Source organism: Aethina tumida, chromosome 5 (genome assembly GCF_024364675.1).
Source record: "Aethina tumida isolate Nest 87 chromosome 5, icAetTumi1.1, whole genome shotgun sequence".
In the NCBI taxonomy this organism is placed as follows: domain Eukaryota; kingdom Metazoa; phylum Arthropoda; class Insecta; order Coleoptera; family Nitidulidae; genus Aethina; species Aethina tumida.
The window spans coordinates 20,757,738-20,774,381 of record NC_065439.1 but is presented as its reverse complement, the minus strand read 5'-3'; the positions used below and the strand labels follow the sequence as shown (position 1 = coordinate 20,774,381).

Sequence of the window (16,644 nt, the reverse complement as noted above, 5' to 3'; positions counted from 1 at the left end):
ATTAATTAACTGTTTAAAGTTATTTTTGTTTAAAAATATGTAATAATATAATAAATTATTAAATTATTTTTTTTTATTTATTTAATGATTATAAAATCAACTTTATGAATCAACAACTAAACATATATCAAGATTATAATCAGATATCAAGATTGTAATGTCAATAAATAGAATAATAATCAGTGATATTAAACTAAATAAAGTGTTTTTAAATCAAAAAAATGTATATCAAATATAATAACTGACAATTTAAAATACTATTTTGTTATGTCTTTAGTAATTACAAAAAATAAATTCAAAATTATTAATGTTTTTAACAATTCTATACAAATGTATATACAGTGGTGGCCATAATTATAGAAACATATTAAATATATTAAAAATATGAGCTGTACTAGATAAATGGGATGATACTACCTATGTTTATTGTTTTTTCTGTTAATATTGTACCTAGTATGCAACTGGCCAATCTAATTTTATCCTTTAAAAAATTGAGTATTTTTTTTCAATAGATAAGTTTCCAAATTTGACTTGCTTAAGGTCACATTCACTGGACCACAGAACAGTGGAGATGAATAGTTTTTAATATCGATAAAATTAGTTTATATTTGTTTTGTTTATGTTAAACATCCTACTGGGACAAAACTGCATAAAAAAGTTTGTTATACCCACAGTGAAACATGAGGTTTCTCGTTTGTAATCAAATTCGTCAAAAAATTTTTACAAATTTAAATGAAATTATCACAGCAATTTAAGAAGCTTGAAGGAATATAGACTTGTCATATTATTATAAAATAAAAAAAAACATTATACACATAATTTAAATAACACAGATTTAGTAATTTAAAATTGATTTAAAGTTACTCTATTTATGACCAGCTCAACTTATATATCAAAATATATGTAATATTTTCCTGAAAAAGAATGTAGTAGTTTTTTTAATTCTGTATAAAACAACAATACTAAATTAATATTATTTTAATAATTCACATTAAATAAAAGAGTTATGTCTAAAATATTTAATATTTTAGCCATAACTCATTAGTTGCTATAATAGTGACTACTACTATATATTTTTTAAATGAATGTGATTTCTATGAGCAGCCAATGCTCATTTATGAATTAATTTAAATAGAAATTATTTTGATTTAGGTACGAAGTGAATAATTGTGGAAAGAATATGGGTAAATAAATTATTTTTGTCATTCTAATTATTCAAGAACGGTCTCTAATAAAGAAAATATACATTCTGGAGCATTATTTACATAAAGGAAAATTGAATTTCCTACAGTTGCAGATCATTTACTTTTGTTGTTATCCTAACACATTCGTTAGATGTTGGATCAGACATGTCGTTTATTCAAAACCTCACATTAAGTAAAATAACAAAGTAATAAATACAAATTGTCACTTTATTTAGGTGAATATTCCAAAAGGAATAAATGAATATGATGTTTTTCCCTAAAAACAAGTTTTATTTTAATAATACAAAGTTTAATATTTTATTACATATACTTTCTTGACTCTTGTTGTGTTCTCATTTTCATAAAATAATTCCCAACAAAGCCCTGAAACGTTGAACACACCGAAAACAAAACCGAGCGGGGTTCTGTTTGTTTTAAAATTTAGTTCGAAGCTGGTCGAAAACTAGACGCGAAAAGGAAAAAAGTTAAAACAAACCTAAGCGAACGAGTGACCTCTACAGAAAAATACCGTACTATTCTCACCCCGGTTTTCGGATCGATGTTTACTAAACTCTCAGACACGCGTTTTACGAATATCTAAACGCAAATCGACACCGAAATCCGACTTATTTATAGAATTATCAATTATTTCCCGAATTGATTCGCCTCCCCCGGACCGAAAATGAGTCGTTAACCCGACAAGATAAAACGTCGTTTCAAAACTGGGTTGACGGTTTGTTGTACGACACCGTAACCGGCGACAGAAGATTGCGTCACAAACGTGCCGATACGCACGGGAAATTTTGCGTTTTACAAATATTCGAACGTGTTTTGTCAACAATCGTGCGACAATTGTTTATAATTGCAGCGAATGATCGGGGCGCGATAAGAGGGTTTAAAATTAAAAAGATCGCGCCACCTACGCGCATGTCCGCCATGCGCTGTTGCCATTTAGTAGACACTGTCATGGAGATCGTTTGACAGCGTTTGGTGTTTGTGTTTAAAAATATCGCGAAAAATCGAGTTTTTATGATAACATGCACATCGAACCGTCAAAGACAGCTGTGTAAGTGTCGTGGCCGTCGATTGGCGTTCGACTTCAGTCAAAACACCGCCTACTTCGCCCCCGGTGACCAAAACAATACCCGTTCGGCCCCACGAAAATTCTCTGTACACTTGCTTTGGAAAAGTAAGTTTATTTTTGTTATTTTGTATAGACGACAGCTGTTTAATGTTATCATTTGCACGATGAATCAGCCCGGTATCACCTGTAATTGCGTTATCGAGGTTATTTTACCAATATAACCTAGAAATATCTCCCTTATCTCATAAACAGTTTTGCATATGCAAGTCGCTGGTAATTCGTTAATTCCCCTTGAGTTTTTAATGACAGGTCCGCACCGAAGGCTTCTTCAAGTCCAAAGCCGATTTACTGAAGCCCCGATGAAACAAAACAAAAATAAAAACGGTGCACTTGTGCACCCAGAACAAAAGAAAACAACTCGTTACATTGTTATCGATGTAATTTATTTATAGCCTCGGTAATTAATTTAACTGGCTTATCCCGCCGTTGTCGCTTCCCCGCCGCCGATCGCCGTCCACCCGGGGCCCGCGTCCGGGGATGCGTGCTCCTCCAGTTCTTGGACCAGCAACAACTGGCACGGCGTTTTATTTATTCAAAGGGGGGCGTGGCCTGCTACGTTCAGGTTTTGTGCATTAGCAAAAAAAAAAAATGAATGGAAACATGTAATCCCGTGCACAATTTCAATTACGGCGTTAGCCCCCGCCGTTGACCTAGTTCGGTGCGGTGGCTCGATTGTACGAAATGTGCAATATTCAAATTGGGTATTCCAAATATAAAATATTTCGTAAGTGCCCGTGTCGCGGTTTTATTGCCAATAACTTGAGCATTTTGTGCGGGCTGGCGTTTGCCATTGTTGCTACAGTTTGAAATGTTTTATTGTACGTGGCGGAATATAAATAGTCGATTATCAGGATCATGTTTCAGTGTACCGGTATCATAAATCAAGACAGCTTTTGCATGAAAAACAATTAGACGTCGGGGTCGATCATGCGAATTTGCCTTCTTTACCCCGTTTTGGTCGTGTGTCGTTCGTCTGCCTCATATTTTTTCTAATTTGGTCTGGGATATTCGTTTAGTTTTTGTTTTATGCTAAAACCGCTTCCAATTGTGTTCAACTAATTGTAAGTCTAGTCACATACAGACATTAAATTGGTTGATTGATCTTCAATATTAAGTTTAAGTATGTATGAAAGTCTTATAAGAAAAAATGATTCCCACAACTTCATATTTTTTCTTATTCGATTTAGTCCGTGTCATTCAAATACCGCGAAATCTCGAATTTACATGACACTTTCGATTGGTCTGATTTTATTACTTGGAATTTCAAACCCCCTTTTAAATTTGACACGGTTGTTCTTTGTAATCTCTATTTTTGCCTTCAGTTTATCTTGAAGTAAACGCACTTCTGTGTGAATAAGTGAATAAAAATCTTAGTATCTTTATATTAACAGTGTGAAGATTATTTGAACCATATTTGTTTGGTCTGTATATTAAACTGGCAACGTCTACGTAAAATTATTAATTGTCTTATAAATTGTATTTAAATATTACTAAAAACATTTGAATTTCCTTACTAAATTAAATTTGAAGTATTATTCTTTGTAATCTCTATTACAATTCGCAGTTTTATATAAATAGGTGAATAAAAATCTTATCTTTCTGACAATAGGGTAAAGTTAAGATAAAGTTAATTTTCTTAGAAATGAAGTTGTATAGATATATACAATCATATTGTTATTTAATATATCTCTGTACATGAATTGGTCTAAGCGGCCTATGCCAGAAGAATTGAAGCATTTCCATAGCATAATTGAACAGCCACCCTGTTTCACTGTGGGTTCAACAAACTTTTGGTATAGTTTTGTCCCTGTGGGATGTTTAACATAAGTAGAACTATCATTTTAATATAAATTAAATTTAGACTCATTACTAATAACTATTCATCTCTACAGTTTTGTGGTCCAGTGAATATGATCCTAAGCAAATCAAAATTTTTAGAAAAAACTAGTATTTTTCTCATAGGTCTGGAGTCAAATGATTCCCCATCCTCTAACTATCTTTTCACAGTCTTAGAACTAATTTCAGCAAGTCTCATTTCCTCCAGGTTACTTTCAGTTAACAATAAGATTGGATTGTTTTTTGACATTCAAATTATCCAGTTATCAATTTTCTTTCAAGTTTTTCGAATTCAGACAAATTTTTTCGTAGCTACCACTTGCCAGGTTTTTTTACAGTTCGACTTCGACCAATGATTAAATAATTATAATAAATAATCGATTTATATTCACAGATCGTAATGAAAGACCATAATGTAAAAATTTGCTTAAATGTTATCCATTGAAAAATAAAAGTACTCAATTTTTGATAGAATAGAAGTAATAATTATAGCAACTATTATGAAATATGAAAAGTTGCTGTATTTTGTTCATCGACCCAGTGAGTTGTGAGGGTGATGCTGTAGAGTCCTTACTGGCTGTCAATCGCAAATATCGGTCTTAATTTGCTGTAGTTTTCCTTGGTATGCCACTTCTTGGCATTTTTGAAGTGGAGCCAGCTGGAGAAAATTGAGGATACAAGAGAGAAATAACTCTTTGTGCAACCAACATTTCCTCTTTCTTTCTCATCAGGAGTTAATTTATGGCTTGTCATATTTATTCAAACAAATTTCGACAACTACTCGTGTAAACTGGACTGTAATTAATTAGAAACTAAATGCACATTGTATTGACTTCTTTAAAAACGTATTTTTGTTATTTTTCTTTACCTTTTTGTGTTGAATTTCATAAAAATTTAACCAGTAAATCACTGCCTGAAATTAAGTACAATTAAAGTGTTCCACCGCTTTTAATTTATGAAACATCCTTAACTTCCGGACATGAGTTTTTATTTTTATTTTAATTTATTGGTAAATAAATATTTACAAATATACGTTGATATTTTTAACTTACCAAGTGCCCCCATGTGTTGAAGTATAAGAATCAAGTGTAAGTAAACAAATTGTTTCGCAACATTACAATTTGTAACACAAATTACTTATTTTCATAGCCGGCAAGCATAAAAATGCACAATCCGTTTTATAATTCATCTTTAAGTCTGCGAGTCATGCTCGGCAAAATTATGCATCAATTTGTTTTCAGCGAGGTACAGCGTGTTGCAGATTATACCTGTCTAGACTAATTGAATTCAATTAGGCCCGTTTAAAACCTTTACAAGTTTATTACTTTTATCATTATTAATAACGTCTTTTGATAATTCCAACCCGTTCCGAAACATATAAAGTATTTATAATTTTTTCAGTGGGATCGATCGAGTCCACTGAATTATTTCTTAGTAGATTTAGTAGTTGTAGCTTTAAACTTTGTTTTTAATTTACTGCTTTTTTTTCTACAGTCGTTTTTTGTAGCACACGGAAATTAGTGGAGTCGTGCCAGACTTTAAGACAATCCCACAAAAGCGGACGTTTAAAGTTTAGCAGGAAAGCGAAGACCGTGCGAAACTCCTCGGGACACAAACAGCACATTTGCATGCACTTTATGTACATTCCTTTCTTTTTGTTTATATCAAACAGTTTTGTTAATTAAAGCTTGTCTCATATCTTTTGTGTTGTTATTTTAAGCATCATAATCAATCCCTTGATTTCCGGTTGGAATTTAATCGGTTTAATTTATTCGTTACCACATAAACAAACCGCGTTCATAAATATATGTATACGCATTTGAAAATGTGGAAGATAGAGAGGAAAGTGGTCCGCGGAGACCAATTCGGGGGGCCATACTGAGGTCCCTTGTCGAGAACATGGTAAAGTTATAATTAAAAAAGTTGTCTACAAGTAATATTTAAGCCTTCAACCCGACCGTTTGCATATTAAATTAATATCGATCAAAAATTTTTCGTCGAGAATTGTACATTAACCTGATAAATGGCTCGGAATAATTTATTCATTACATCTCTTTAGTTACTCTTCTGGGATGTTTTAATAATTTGTGTTTCTGAGTATAGGGTTGAACAGATTTATTCAACAAACTACTAGACTATTTTGTTTTCTCATTCTGTGAGAGAATACAGTTATAATTTTATATTTAAGTTTAAATGTCAAGCTAACAAATCGGTTTTTCTTTAACGGTGATGTTAGTCAAATTGGAAAGGTCATGAATTGAAAATACTTATGCAACATTGCCCCAAGGTTTAAATTTTAATGTCGAATTTCTTGCACAAGTAGCAGATGCGCTATTAAGAGGTCATCCATAAAAGACACACTTGACAAAGAGTGGGGGGTAACTTAACTGTATCTATGGATCTTATGACATGCTGTATGTGAAGTATGTACGTATTCTTGTTAAGACCAATGTTAATTCAAAAAAAAGTCTATAGCTATAACTTAAAATTTGTGACAGTTACTTTTATCATCAAAGTAAAAAATATGTATGGAAACAAAATCCAAAAATTTAAGGCAAAAAATATTGTAGCAAAGAGAACCAACGAAGTTTTATGCCTTTTCTGATGTTAAGAGTACAAGTAAGATTTACTTGATTCAAGTCAAAATGAAAAGAATATGTTATGATTTCCTTGAATAATAGATTCTAAAAATCTCCTTCACTGAGGATGAAAATATTATACTTAATACTTTTTTACAATAAGAAAATATTTTTGATAAGACTACTCTTCGAATTGAACATCCTTTGGTGTGTGAATTTTGGCCAAAGCCACGAGGGGAGAATATTAATTAATATGAATTATAAAATATATAAAACCTCTGTAATTTTGTGAACGACTTTTGTGGACGATCTCTAATTAGTATAAGTATCACTTTCCTTAAATACTCCAATAAAGTGGTTATTATTAAAACACCTGGTAAGTATCGATCAAACGGCTGTGAACTTTAAAAAGACTCAACATTAATCACTGATCTCCACAAATAACACTCACAAATTTTTTGCCCCATCCCTTTTATATCCGATCAGTTTTATTACACAAAATTTATTGATTGGTGAATGGAGGCGATCCGTTTTTTTGCTCATCAATTCTCCGTAGAAATGTGGGTGGAAATTATTTAAAAAAAACCGGACCAAACCGTGAGAAAGGAATCGCTGAGACTGCAAATCGGTTCGTCGGTTCTCCGGCCGATGAAAAATTAATTTGAACAATCATATCTCAGACTGCATTCAGCGAACTAATTACGCTGTCTAAGCGCGAAATTTTTACACGGAATTATTTAAGAAGCGCTAATTTATCAAACGTTCAGGAAGGTTTGCATTAATCAAACCCGATTCATAGTCAAGTCAGGTCCCGTAAAAAAATATATTTAAGTTTACTCAAGGGATCCTGAGTGCTGAATGGGAATGCAATTAATAAAAACGTCGTCGGCTCCCATGTAATTGAAAATTAATTAACTCGTCGGATTTTCAGTTCGGTTAATGTGTTAATTATGTTTGATAGGTGGAAAAATCGATACGCAAATCAGCCGCAGACGTAGCACGACAAAAACTAACAAACGGTTTGTAATCAAGACCTACATAATTAAACACCGTCCCTATTAAGCAATCTAACTAAATTCATTTACTGCAAATATACACTTTGTTTGTATGGCGGTTGACGGTTTCATTTAAAAGCATCGCACCAAGGTCGAAAAAATTAAATTCAACGTTCACGATGCGATGCAAGATTCCATAATTTTCTCCACGGTTTCGAAGACCGTGGCCAACCGCCACCGATCTTCAATTTACGTTAAAATTCGAAACAAGCCCCAAAATTTTTTACTTCGAAACAGAACAATTTATTCGGGGGAATAGGAAAACAAAAAAGCCGAGAAGAATGCGAACATAATTTTCCGTCCGAGTTAACCGAAAATGAAAGACAACAATAACTGTAACCGCATTATGCTGACTGCCGTGGACGTAAAAAGAAAATCAAATGTTCCCGTTGAGTAACAAAATTGCTCGAGACAAATAAATTTTAAATTTAAAAGTTCAATTTAGCGAACGGAACGAACTCACATTGTCGGGATTAGTCTCTAAAGAGAGGCACGATTGGATAATTTCGTGCGAAGCACACATCCAAACGTTGTTCCACATGTAATTAGTTGAAATGCTTTTTGTATTACTTCATCCATTTTCAATTTGTGTTTATGATCCTAAAAATACTAAATATTCAGTAATTAGTTAAAATGTTTTTTTGTATTACATTCTTTTTTATTACACATTTAATATTGTATCTACAGATTTATAGAGATGAATGTTGGTCTTGAAGCTTCTTTTTATTCTTCTTCCATTATTACTTTTCATTTTCAATTAGCATTTATTTATTTAATATTGATATAGGCACAGAGATGTTGATCATAAATCTATATTTAGCCCTACGTTTTAAGGATATTAAATATCCAGTAATTGGTTAAAATGTTATTTGTATTATTTCATATAATGAATTTTTCCTTTCTAAATGATGTAAACATTTATTGATTTATAGAGATGAACATTGATCCTGAAGCTTCTTTCTGTTCTTCTTCTATTATTCTTCTTTATTTTGAATTAGTATTTATTTATTAAATATTTATCTAAACGTTTATTGACTCATTAAGATGAACAATGAATATTTTTGTATTTCTTCATCAATTTTTCATTAATTTTCAATATACATTTATCCATTTAATATTGAATTTTTCCTTTTCAAATGATGCAAACATCTATTGATTGATACAGATATAAATTGATCCTGAAACTTCTTTCTATTCTTCTTCCATTATTCTTGTTTATTATGAATTAGTATTTTTTAATAAATATTGGTCTTATTCTTTATAAATGATGTAAAAATCTACTGATTAGGTCACAGAACTCAACGTTTGATCTTAAATCTGCATTACTGAATATTAAATATTCAGTAATTAGAGGAACAATGATTTTGAAGTCTCATTCAATCCCGCATTTATGGATTTTAATTGTACTGGATATATATTATAGTTAAGATATTTTTTTATATTCCCTCACCTCGTTGTGTGCTCCATTTTCAATTTATATTTATTCATTTAATATTGGTCTCATCCTTTTCAAACGATGTAAAGATCTATTGATTAAGTCATGGAGATGAAGACTGATCCTGAGGCCTAAATTTAAGGACCTTCATTGTACTGGATATTAAATAGGATAATAAATTTTGAATTTGCATATTCATGCCCTTTTCCTTTACAAAGTACAACCAGTGGCAGAGGAAAATAACCGTGCAAGCCGAGTTAATCACTCGTCGAACAAAACAAGAAAACCCTATTAGGGAGACAATAAAGAATATCAGATCTTTGTTGTGACGTACCTCGCAACAAGCGGGCTGATAAGTCTTGACAAAGTCAATTTGTTTTTTAATTCTTAATTGGCCTTTTTGTTTGATTATCAGCCACCAGTCAGCCGGTGGAAAACAATTTTCGTGGCAGTTTGTTTGCAAATTAGCGGCGCCCGTTCTTTCCATGAATGATTAGTGTTATAAATGATCAACGATATCCAGAATTAGCTGGGCAAAATGCTACTACGCCATTTACATATTTCAGGCATATTAAACATATAATTTACATGCCATTAACACATTTGTGTTCCGTTTAAATGAATGTCTAATTAAGGCTGATCTTCCCCCGAGTCGTATAATCGAATGCAGCCGTTTTAATCCTGAAAATCCGCCAGATAATTAAGAATGATTAATAAAAGTCTCGGTGTACATATTTACTGGTAGTGATTAGTTTACCCTATTTATATCCGCTATGATCCTCTTTAAGCGCCTAGTTTGGTAATTAGTTTTGATGCAGTGTCTCCAGCGGTTCTAAAATTATTTTTGAAATTACACAAGACTAACACGAGACGCTGACAGCCAAGCTGGGGGGAGAATTAACGGCGTATTAGGAACTTCGCAGGTTTTAAACAAAATTGTTGCAGTCTTAAACGGATTCTCGTGTTAAAACGATTATAGTTCAACATCCTGGATCATCAAAATCTTATGACTCTATTTTAGAACAGCTGTTTCATTTTATTTAATGCTGTAATTGAAAATAATTTTGCGAATTTTAATAGTGACACTAAAAAGAGATTAATGAAAATCTCAGAAGTAAAACTTGTATCACAATTTGTTTAAAAATAATTCTTTGTCTTTGTCTTTAACGACAATCTTTAATAAGAATTTCTTCCATTACAACAGAAGATATTTCTAAACCATTATTTTAGACCGTTTGTTGAATTAGATTTTTTCTTACTACATTTTGATAGTTCAAGATAATTATGTGAATTTATATCTGTGTTCTAGAAAGAATTAAATCAAAGTCTCTGAGAAGTCAAATTCATCTTCAAACCTATTGCGAAATTTGATTCTTATTTTAATTTTCAACAAATAATAATATTTGGGGCTTGGAATCACCTCCATCCCTTCTGTAACATAACGAAAGATTCACGAGTTCCACATAGGACAAAACCATTATTTAAGACCGTTTGTTGAAATAGGTTTTTTCATACCACAGTTTGATACTTCAAGATAATTATATATTTGAACTATAGAAAGAATTAAAAGGAAGGCTAAGAATTTTATTCTTATTTTAATTTTCAAATACAAAGATTTGGAGCTTGAAATCCTCTTCTGTAACCCAATGTAAGATTCATCAGTTGCAACTATGATAAAACCATTATTTTAGAACGGTTTGTTGATATATATTGAATTTATAATTAGGGACTAGAAAGAATTAAATCGATATCTCTGCGAAAACACCTCCAACCTTATCCTAGCGTCGATTTGGGAGAACTTGTTAGAAATTTTGTTTCATTTTTTTAATTTTTAACAAAAAAGGTTTAAGATTTCAAGTCTCCATCCCATTTGTAATACCATGCAACATTCATGAGTTGTACCTTTGATAAAAACCTCTTTCGAATCTATTATCCAAATCGTCGATCCTAAATAAACCATACGAATCCGACAAAAACGGGCACAAATCGCTTGACCGTCAGCAGGGGACAAATTCGCAATTCGCAGCGATTGTGGAAAGCGACAGGGACACGGCACAGTACAAATGGCGTGGTCCGAACCCCGAATCGTTAATTAGAAGACGCGACGGACGAGGGAGAGACGAAAAAAAAAAAGAACACCGGAGAGCAGTTCCGGGCGGCGGCAGGAGGGCGTGAAAGAGCAGTCGAAGGCCATTTGCATACGGTCCATTATCCCTCGGCGTTTCAATTAGTGGACGGGACGCGCTGCCGCGGATCGTGGACCGTTCCGGACAGCGCCACCTGGACCTTTTGCTCCGGCGGCTCCGGTCGCCGCCGTCCGTGATTAATCTGCACTTGGTACTGATTTTCGGATGTGCTCTTAAATTAAACGCGAATTTAATGCAATCGCCGCCGCCACGGCCGGGGCGCACAAAAGCGGGGCGGCCGCCGGATTATCTGGCACTTCCCGTGCAGATTTATTCTCTCGCCCACTTTTTATTATTGACCGTGTTGTGATTTCGGATTTGCACCGGCTGCGATTTATTTATAGCCGCCGATTAATGCAGGCCGCGTACCTTTGCCAGTAACGTAATGCCTTTCTTCGTATTCATGAGATCCACATTTGTCTCTGCTAGTTTGTTGCAGGGCTTTATGGGTGGCGTTGCGAAATCCTGCTTACACAATCACCCGTCGCATCCGATGTATAACTTCATTAAAACTTTCAATCATTTAAAGTTATCGTTGGCGGAAACAAAGACCTAGACTTCCTCCACGCAGATTGTCGACATCTTTCATGAATTTGGAGTTACAGATTATGTATTCCCATTTGACACGCCCCCTTTGTGATTGACATCAGTCGTGCATTGCAGCTTCAAAGTATTAATATTTGTTACAACGTTATTAAGTCTGACGAACGAATTTTGGATGAAAACCGTGGGTGGACCAAAATGAATACATTAATCCCGAACGGCCGATCTTTTAATCTCTCACAGCCGAATCGTGTATATGTATTGTACTTAATTTCACGTTCTAATTTTACTACTAAATTGCTAATTTAAGATTAATCCTTTCTGCTAGGAAGTTATTAAAATTACATCTGTCAACATCAGAGTATATTGCTAGCGCCTGCTTTGTAATGACTAATGGTTTTTAATTAGAACTCACCCGTGACAAAACTGCACAAAAGTCCAAACAAAAAACAGTACAATTTATTATTATAGTGGGTGATTATAATTTTACCGGAGACCGGTGCTAAAATTGGACTGGGTAATAATAAATTCTGTTTTGATATCTCACGTGCTACGTTTCCTCGTCATGTGCCAAATTGCAATAAAAATACGTTACTAATATCACTTGGATATAGTTCCGAGACTTCAAGTTTGTTTTGCCGAATTTAAATTGTTTTGAAACGAGATGCACCATAACTTACGGAACGGTGCCAGGTGAGGAACCACGCAAATTAATTATTTAATGTGTCACCGTAAAAATACACACAATAGTCACATATTTACTAGATTATCTGGTAAGCGATATAACACACGTTAGAAAATCGATACGACGCATGAAATATGTATTACTCGGGCATGAAACTTTCATGTGAACTGTTACGGGGCCATTTTTTAATAGGACTACTTCATATTTATTAAAATTGGTGAAACGTGATCGTTTGTTGACGTTAGTTCTTTATCAACTACTTTTTTAGTGAAGTGTGATTTTGGTAAGACTCTACTTTCAGAATTTTTTCGTTACATCAAATATCTAAATAATTAAGTCCTTTTGAAATTACTAAATTTATGGTTTCGAATTCATATTTTTAAATAAAGATGTTTTCCTTATAAAAATACCTAATTTCTATGCATTTAAACTTGGAACAACAGTTCTTGACTACCCCTACAAGAAAGAAGTTATAAAGGAAAAGATCATTACTCCCAGCATTCATATTGAACAGTTTTGGACCCTTTTTGTGTAAAGAGATTTTCCGTATAAAAATGTATAATTTCTATGAGTTTAAACTTACAGAGCTACAAATCTTGATTTAAACAAATGGGGAAAAATTTTTAAATAGAATTATTTCAAATATTAATATTGAACAGTTTCGAATACATATTGTTCAATAAAGATGTTTTCCTTATAAAAATACCTAATTTCTAAGCATTTAAACTTGGAACAACAGTTCTTGACTACCCCACTAAGAAAGAAGTTATAAAGGAGAAGAGCATTACCCTCAGTATTCATATTGAACGGTTTTGGACACATTTTTGTAAAGAGATGTTCCTTATAAAAATGTATAATTTCTATGAGTTAATTCTTGATTTGAACAAATGGAGAAAATTTTTTAAAGAGAATTATATTATTTCAAATATTAATATTGAACAGTTTCGAATACATATTGTTCAATAAAGATGTTTTCCTTATAAAAATACCTAATTTCTAAGCATTTAAACTTGAAACAACAGTTCTTGACTACCCCACTAAGAAAGAAGTTATAAAGGTGAAGAGTATTACTCTCAGTATTCATATTGAACGGTTTGGACACATTTTTGTAAAGCGATGTTCCTTATAAAAATGTATAATTTCTATGAGTTAATTCTTGATTTGAACAAATGGAGAAAATCTTTTAAAGAGAATTATATTATTTCAAATATTAATATTGAACAGTTTCGAATACATATTTTTCAATAAAGATGTTTTCTTTATAAAAATACCTAATTTCTAAGCATTTAAACTTGAAACAACAGTTCTTGACTACCCCACTAAGAAAGAAGTTATAAAGGAGAAGAGCATTACCCTCAGTATTCATATTGAACGGTTTTGAACACATTTTTGTAAAGAGATATTCCTTATAAAAATGTATAATTTCTATGAGTTAATTCTTGATTTGAACAAATGGAGAAAATTTTTTAAAGAGAATTATATTATTTCAAATATTAATATTGAACAGTTTCGAATACATATTGTTCAATAAAGATGTTTTCCTTATAAAAATACCTAATTTCTAAGCATTTAAACTTGAAACAACAGTTCTTGACTACCCCACTAAGAAAGAAGTTATAAAGGTGAAGAGTATTACTCTCAGTATTCATATTGAACGGTTTGGACACATTTTTGTAAAGCGATGTTCCTTATAAAAATGTATAATTTCTATGAGTTAATTCTTGATTTGAACAAATGGAGAAAATCTTTTAAAGAGAATTATATTATTTCAAATATTAATATTGAACAGTTTCGAATATATATTTTTCAATAAAGATGTTTTCTTTATAAAAATACCTAATTTCTAAGTATTTAAACTTGAAACAGCAGTTCTTGACTACCCTAGTAAGAAAGAAGTTATAAAGGAGAAGAGCATTACCCTCAGTATTCATATTGAACGGTTTGGACACATTTTTGTAAAGAGATGTTCCTTATAAAAATGTATAATTTCTATGAGTTAATTCTTGATTTGAACAAATGGAGAAAATTTTTTAAAGAGAATTATATTATTTCAAATATTAATATTGAACAGTTTCGAATACATATTTTTCAATAAAGATGTTTTCCTTATAAAAATACCTAATTTCTAAGCATTTAAACTTGAAACAACCGTTCTTGACTACCCCACTAAGAAAGAAGTTATAAAGGTGAAGAGTATTACTCTCAGTATTCATATTGAACGGTTTGGACACATTTTTGTAAAGTGATGTTCCTTATAAAAATGTATAATTTCTATGAGTTAATTCTTGATTAGAACAAATGGAGAAAATTTTTTAAAGAGAATTATATTAATTCAAATATTACTATTGAACAGTTTCGAATACATATTTTTCAATAAAGATGTTTTCCTTATAAAAATACCTAATTTCTAAGCATTTAAACTTGAAACAACCGTTCTTGACTACCCCACTAAGAAAGAAGTTATAAAGGTGAAGAGTATTACTCTCAGTATTCATATTGAACGGTTTGGACACATTTTTGTAAAGTGATGTTCCTTATAAAAATGTATAATTTCTATGAGTTAATTCTTGATTAGAACAAATGGAGAAATTTTTTTAAAGAGAATTATATTAATTCAAATATTACTATTGAACAGTTTCGAATACATATTTTTCAATAAAGATGTTTTCCTTATAAAAATACCTAATTTCTAAGCATTTAAACTTGAAACAACAGTTCTTGACTACCCCACTAAGAAAGAAGTTATAAAGGAGAAGAGCATTACCCTCAGTATTCATATTGAACGGTCTTGGACACATTTTTGTAAAGAGATGTTCCTTATAAAAATGTATAATTTCTATGAGTTAATTCTTGATATGAACAAATGGAGAAAATTTTTTAAAGAGAATTATATTATTTCAAATATTAATATTGAACAGTTTTGAATACATATTTTTCAATAAAGATGTTTTCCTTATAAAAATACCTAATTTCTAAGCATTTAGGCTTGGAACAACAGTTCTTGACTACCCCACTAAAAAAGAAGTTATGAAGGAGAAGAGCATTACCCTCAGTATTCATATTGAACGGTTTTGGACACATTTTTGTAAAGAGCTGTTCCTTATAAAAATGTATAATTTCTATGAGTTAATTCTTGATTTGAACAAATGGAGAAAATTTTTTAAAGAGAATTATATTATTTCAAATATTAATATTGAACAGTTTCGAATACATATTTTTCAATAAAGATGTTTTCCTTATAAAAGTACCTAATTTCTAAGCATTTAAACTTGAAACAACAGTTCTTGACTACCCCAATAAGAAAGAAGTTATAAAGGTGAAGAGTATTACTCTCAGTATTCATATTGAACGGTTTAGACACATTTTTTGTAAAGACATGTTCCTTATAAAAATATATAATTTCTATGAGTCTCCAATTCTTGAACAACTGGAGGAAAACTTTTAAAGAGAATTGCATTATTTGAAATATTAATATTGAACTGTTTCGAATACATATTATTCAATAAATATATTTTCCTTATAAAATTAGTATTACTAAGCTTTCCAATAAATGAAATCATTGTTCTTGACTTGAATAACAGAAAAAATATGAATTTATATAGTCATACGTGGAAATATGACCAAACGCATAATAATAATACTGGGAACAAAGCTGATTCAATCAGTTGAAGGTTGTTCTTGAACAATCATAAATATTTCAGAGGCGGTAGCGAAAACGCATAAATTGCAAACACACTTTGTTTTTTAAAACAATTTGAATTGACGTGGATCTACATGTGGTCACAGTTTATCTGGGAGTAGATAGCGGGCGCTAGATATCAGGAAATCAATTCACTCACAGCCCTTTACGGGAGTTTTGAAGCCCTGGGGCGAGGCGCATCGCCAGTTGTAGTCTCACAATAAATTCGGTCCCCTATTTAATTACCAAAACAATCCCTAATCGCGCGTCGAGGGTCACACCGGGGAATTGGCTGGATGTGTACTGGAAAGAACCCGA

At 31.9% G+C, this 16,644-nt stretch overlaps 1 protein-coding gene across 10 annotated transcripts in view; it reads left to right on the top strand.

The window, feature by feature from the left end:
* Positions 1–2,164: 2,164 nt before the first annotated feature.
* LOC109603956 (calmodulin-binding transcription activator 2) overlaps positions 2,165–16,644 on the top strand; it is a 329,859-nt gene continuing 315,379 nt past the window's right edge. For all 10 annotated transcript variants that reach the window (XM_049967907.1, XM_049967908.1, XM_049967910.1 and 7 more), the window contains exon 1: positions 2,165–2,373. The gene's annotated coding sequence lies outside the window, so the exon portion shown is untranslated. The remainder of the gene's footprint in view (positions 2,374–16,644) is intronic.